The sequence below is a fragment of the Mycteria americana genome, chromosome 14 (genome assembly GCF_035582795.1).
Source record: "Mycteria americana isolate JAX WOST 10 ecotype Jacksonville Zoo and Gardens chromosome 14, USCA_MyAme_1.0, whole genome shotgun sequence".
Classification (NCBI taxonomy): Eukaryota; Metazoa; Chordata; class Aves; order Ciconiiformes; family Ciconiidae; genus Mycteria; species Mycteria americana.
In genome coordinates, this window is record NC_134378.1 from 17,173,185 (window position 1) to 17,179,487 (window position 6,303).

Here is a 6,303-nt window from a genome sequence, read left to right on the forward strand (position 1 = left end):
CGCCTCAGTGAGGGGGAGCAGCTTTATCCCAAACGTGTTCATGCTATGAAAGGATTTCTTTTCTTTTCTTTGCAGATGATGCTTTTAATTTCAGGAACTGGAAAGGTTGGTGCCACCCGCAAGCCTGGTGGAGACCAGGCTGGATGAGAGCAGCAGCCACGCAGATCTTCCATCCTGGCTGCGGGACGGGGCTGCCCCGGCTGAGTTAGGAGCCGTGGCTGTGCCGGTGTGTCCTGGCACTCCGGGGACGCACCGCGGGAGCAGGGGACGCAGTGGAGAGCTCCTGTGTCACTTGGCTCTTTCCCATGGCGGCAGACGGATGGATGCCGTGTGTCCGCACGGAGACAGAGCCCGTTTCTCAGAGTCCCTCATTAGCCGCGGGGTCATTGTTTGGAAACCTCTAGTTCTGTGTGTCGCAGCCCCGGCGAAACCATTAAATCAACCCGGTATTGGCTAAATCTGCCTCTTCTGCCGGGCCAGCTTTGACTATTGCTTACTTTTTCCTTCCCCGCCCCAGGGAGGGGGACGGCACGGCCAGGCTGGCCCTTCCGTGGGGACAGAGGTGAGGAGGTGCGTGGGGCTGGGGGGGTTGCTCTGGCACGGTGTCTGCTCTGCGGCCGCTTCAGCCGCCGTCACTGGGGTGGGTGGGTGGGTGAGGACACGGCTCGGCGGTGCTGGGTGCTCCCGTATCCCCCGGCCCTTGCCGTGAGCACCGAGGTCCCTGGTGCTCCTGGAGGACGGGGAGGAGGTTCCAAGGGGGCTCCTCTCCATGCTCCTGCAGTTGGATAAAGGTTCCCGTGTCCTCTCTTGAGGGCAGGAGCTGCCGTAGCTTCAGCAACTTGGTGTTTTCAGGGAACTGCAATTTTCGTGTATAATGAGTTTTGTTTTCAAACCCAGCCCTGGTGAGATGGACACGGCCATCGGGGGGGGGGGGGGGGGGAGGGAGCGCTTTGCTTTGAAACCGGCAGGCGTGGGGAGGCAGAGTTGCCTCGAAAGGCTTTTCGAGTTTGAAAGGATGCTGGGGTGTGGTGGGCGAAGCAGGAGAGGGGTGTCTGTCCATCCCACTGGTCCAGGAGCCCTCGAACGCTCGCCGGTCCAGCCTGTGTATCCCAAGGGGCAGCGGATGCTGGGAGCAGCGGCGTCTTTCTGGAGGTACTTTAGGTGACTTTTTAAAAAGTTGGTTTTTATGGACTCTGCACGTCTGCTCTTGTTCAGCGATGCTCAGATCGCTTTGTGTTGTTTCATTTTTCCGCTCCTCGCCTGGAATTTGAATGGGGATGGGATCCTGGGAAAACCTCCCTGCAGCCGTGCCTATGCCAAAATCCGCATCCTGAAATAGTGCAGGGAGGGCGGCAGGGTGTCGGGGCTGTCCTTGAGCGCCTGGGCTTTGCCTGTGGCACTCTGCCATCTCCATCTCCGATACTGGCAGCAAACTCAGCACCAGGCACCCGCTGCTGTGCTGCCCGTAAAGTCCTGCCCCCAAAGTACCAGTTTTAACTTAGAAAAGCACCTGGCGGTTATGAAGCTGAGCCGAGCACTTTTTGGGGTGCCGTGCAGGGCTGGGCTGTCCCCGGGGTGTCCCCAGCACGGGCAGGGTGTGTGCGGGGCTGGTGAGCCCAAAACGGGGCTCCGAAGTCTGTTTGTCCATGGTACGGCTGGGGTGGACCCGGCTGCACCCAGTGCTGATAACCACCAGCTCCTCGAGCTGCCTTTAGAGGAGTTATGACATGCAATCAGGAGGAAAAATGATTTATTCCTCTAAGGCATTAGGTTTGGTTTTGTTTCGGCCAAGTGCTGAACTTGGGGCCACAGCCGATTAGGAGGAGGCCTGCCTCATCAGAGGCTTTTCCCTCCCAGGCTGCCTGCTGTTAAGGTACCACAGTCCTTTCTTCCGTGCTATCTTTGTACTTGGCGAGCATTAGCATGTCAGACCAAGGAAATGCGAAGGGTTGTGATCACCGTGAGCTGCCGCTTGCCTCTCCAGCGTGAGCCGTGGTGCTGAGCCGGACCCGGGGCTGCGTTTCTAGCCCAAAGCCCTCTGCTCCCACGCTGTGATGGTGAGCGAAGGTCTCTCCGTGGCCACAGGGACACCTTCCCCTAGCAGTGCCGGGGGCTGGAAAGCGTTGGTGCATTTGCCCAGGCCTCGAGAGCTGCAGGCCGAGTGCCCTGCACCAGCCGTCTCTGCTTTGGAGAAACCCATCCAGGTTATCTGGGGGCTGCAGGTTGAGCGGGGACGGCCACGTTGAAAGAGGACAGCTGGAGGGACCTCCTGGCTCCTCTTCAAGGGTGTCCGAGGTCGCATCTGAGCGTGGGGTGGGATGGAGTTTGCGGCATCTCCATGTTGGTGCGGGTGGTGCTGGGGACACGGCAGTGGGCGGCCGGTGCTGGGGCAGAACTGGGAGCGGGCAGGAGGCAGCAGCTCTTTGCCAGCTCCGTGCACCTCTACCTGCCCCGCAGACTATAGATCGCTTTGCCAGCAGAGCGTTCCCAGTGTGGGTGTACTTTGCCCTGCAAGGCAACACTTCGTAGGGATGTAAACAGCTCTCCAAGCAATAAAAGCTCTGCAGGCAGATTTTTGGCTGGTGCAATCTTCCCCTCCCTTTGCGGCAGCTTCTGGGGCGGCTGGGCAGGGGGATGCTGGCGGTGCAGCCCTGTATCCCCGGAGAGACTGGCTGTGACGCCCTGGGATGGATTTCCCGGCCCTGTGCTCCACTCCTGGGGTGGCTGTGCTGCTCCCGAGAGCACCCGGTGCTTCCCTGCTCTGCGGAGGGTGGCTGGGTACTTGTAGGGCTGTCGGTAACTCGTGGTAGGGCTGGGGCTGAGGCTTGAGAAGGAAAAGCAAGGCGAAGTAGACTACAGCAAGCTGTAAATAGAGATTATTAGTTAGCGTGTGGATAACTGGCCTCGGGCTGGATGCAGCAAGGTTGCGACCGCTGGGGCTTGAGCAAGATGCCCTGGCAGGGGGGAAGGTCCCATGGTGGTGTGTGTGGTTGGTTTGTCTCCTGGTTGCTCGGCCCTGGTTTCAGCAGTGGGGTAAAGCATCGCTCGCGGGGAGCGCGTCATCCCCACGGTGCTGACGGCGGCACCGAGATCCGGGGCTCTGCGCTGGGGAGACCCCCAGCCCTGCCCTCCCCAGTGTCCGTGTTGCGACAGAGCTGGGGGGGGCTCCTGGGGATGCAGCGGGTGTTGTGCACCCCACAACTGGAGCATCGGGGTGAATCCCAGTGGGTCAACCCGCCGTGTGAGCCCGGGGTCCCTGTGCCTGCCCTGCCAGCCCAGTGCTGCCAGTAGCTGCCTTCCCAGGGCCCGCGCTGGTGCCCAGTCCTGCTGCCCTCTCCTCCCTGGCACGCTGCCGAGCAGGGTCCTGTGGGCAGCCCGGGGCCGCTCCCCTCGCAGCCGGGCGTGCAGGACTCGCATCCAGACAAATTACGTAAGGGCTGCGGATGACTCATGCCAAGTCCCTGTTTTTCTCCAGGTTGTGCGGTGATGGAGGCATTGCCGCTTGCGTTTTCTCCTCTAGGCATCTGTGGGAGCAGCCTGCAGCATTTGGGAAAGACCTGCAGAGGCTCCCGCTGCCCGGGCACCCAACCGGCAGCATTGCGAGCAGAGCCGTGCCGTGGTCCTGCCCGGCAGCTGCCTGCGCTGCTGCCTGCGGGCTGCCAGGGAGCGGGAGGCTGCGAGAAATTGCCAGTTCCTCAGTCGCTGGCTTTCTCTGGGCTGGTTAGGGATGTTACCGGAGCAGGAGATGCTCCAGCATCTTCGTGGGAAGGCCCTCCCCGGTCCCAGCTTGGCCCCGGACGGTTGTGCAGCGCACAAAAGGCAGCGTGCCCAGGGCTGGGGGGGCTGTGGCCGAGCCTCACGGGGAAGCACCTCCGTGGCTGTTCATCACGTCGCTGCAGGAATGGAAACTGAAACTCAGGGCTTTCAGCTGGGTCTGTTTGTCTAAAATCAGCAAATCCTGGGTTTCGGTTCTCCCTCGCTCTGATGCTGTTGGTGTGGTGACGCAGATTTGCTTCCTCCCTGCTCCGGCTGCCCAGCCCGGACAGAGGCTTCCTCCCCTCTGCCGGCCAGAGATTAAGTAACAGCAGAGCCCAGCTTCTCCCCTGGGTTTCTCCTCTGTTTCTATCGCTTTTTTATGCATGCCAAGCAGGGCCAGAAGCTTTATGTAAGATGGTGAAAGCTGTTTTCTCCTGGCTCCCAGGGCGAGAGCTGTAGGGGAAATATCCTACCTGTAAAGTCAGAGTGAAACCTCCAAATGTCTCACCTGTAAAACTCGGAGTGAAGCCTCGGTGCCGAGGCTGCTCTGCCCGGGTGAGCCGGGCACTGTCCGTCCGGGCTCTGGCATCGGGGAGGGTGTTGTTCAAGGGTATTTTGTTTCTGGTTTTTACTGCTGTCTGATGATGCCTGGGCTATTACAGAGATATTTGCTGTGGTTTAGGGTCAGTGCCGGGCGGAGGAGGATTTCTGCCCACAGGCAACACAAACCAAGATGGGCTCCATCGCTGTTGCATGTCCCGGTGCCTGCGCTTGCTCCATGCCGGGGCTGGGGACCGGAGCCGACACCTTCCCGAGCTCTTTGGCCTCATTCGGCTCCGGGGCTGCATCTTCACGGGGGAAAGGACCGCTCCTTTCCTGGGCAGGGCTGGCCCCTGCGCTGCCCCGACTGATAATGGTTCTCATGGCAGCTGCAAGGAAGAGGCCGGGAAGCTCCCTCCGGCAGGAAAGCCGAGCGTAGGGGCTCCGTGGGGTCAGCTCCTGCTGCGAGGCTGAGCCGCCCACTTGCTCCTTGCTGACAAAAGGCAGAGCGGAGCAGAGCGCAGCGCCGCAGCCGTGGCCCTGCCGCAGGCAGCCATCATGGCCACGGGTCTGCCGGTGATGGGGCTTTGGTGCACGGACCAGACGGCTCCGTGGCCCGGGGAGGGCTGGTTTGCACGGCCACCCGCCGTGCCGGTGGGCTCCATCCAGCGCCCGCAGGCCTGTGCAGCACCACACCCCTCCCCAGTGTGAAAGCCCCTTTCCCTTGGGGCTCCTGGGGTGCTGCTGGGTGGGAGCGGGGTTGGGCTTCCTCCAAGGCACCCGATGGGTGCAACCGTGCAAAGTGAGAAGGTAAAAACATCGCTCCTCTTCCTCCTTCCTTTCGGTGTTGACAAACATGCCAGAAACTGGTCCCTGCCCCTCCTTTCTCCCCTGCTCCTGCCGCCGGCGTGCCCTGGGGGCTGGCTCTCGGCTCCTCGGCATTTCCTCCTCCCGCTTGTTTCGAGGGCGAGCTTTTATTTCCCTCGCCGACACTGGCTTTGTGTCAGGGCATCTGCCCGGCGTCACCAAGCACGATGTGCCCGTGCCTCGACAGAGGGATTTAACAACGTTGCTGTCAGCAGTGAAACTTTGCCTCCGGTGCCTGCGGTCTTTTACGGTCACTCGTAGCTGGAGGCGTGGTAGTTTTGCCTGGTTGCTTTCCAGGGCTTGCAGCTGGCCGCTGGCACGAAGGTAATTTTATTAGGTGGGAAGGCTGGGGCCTGGCCCCATCGCTGCGTCGAGCACAGCATCCGCTCTGCAGGTTGGTGCTTTCTGAAGCTTCGTGTCCGGGCTGGTGAGACGATGCGCTGCCGCAGCCTCCCTGCGTGGGCTGTGGGGCTGGGGGGGGTTAGGGGAACCTCCCGGGGGGTCCCTTTGGCCTTTTGCTTGGCTGCGTGTGTTTTGGGGGGTTCTCAGGCTGCAGTGTTAGCAGGGCTGCTGCGCTTACCAGTTACCTGTGCGTACCACCCTCAAATTTACAGCAGCACCGAACGGCGCAGGGGAAGGACGCTGCCTTGTGCCGTGCTGGGGCTGCACTGGGCTGCTGGGGAAGGGGGCTGGGGGGCTGAGGACCCCCCACGCCCCGGGTGCTGAGCGTCAGCGACAGTGTTTGTGCCTGCAGACCAGGATGTGGGCTCTTGCCACCCAGGGTGTGGGTGCTGCTGCCAGGGTGATGCAAATGAGGCTCCGCTCGCCTCGGAGCACTCTCGCTGCTGCTGGGGGTGGATTTGGGGTTGGCTTTGGTTTTTTTTTTGGTTCGAGGTTGAACTTTCTGCAGCTGGCTGCACCTCGTCGGGCAGGGAAGGGAATGGAAAACGAAAGTGATGCTGATGAACAGAAAGGAAACCAGGGTGCTTTGCCCCTCCTAGGAGCCCTTTTTAAGCAGAGGCCGCCGGGCTGCTCGGCTGGCAGAGGGACCGGGCCGGGCTGGGGACCGGTGCTGCCGCCGCGCCGCTTAATATTCGCTTTATTATTCCCCGGAGCCGGTACCGCCGCTCCCGGGCGCCG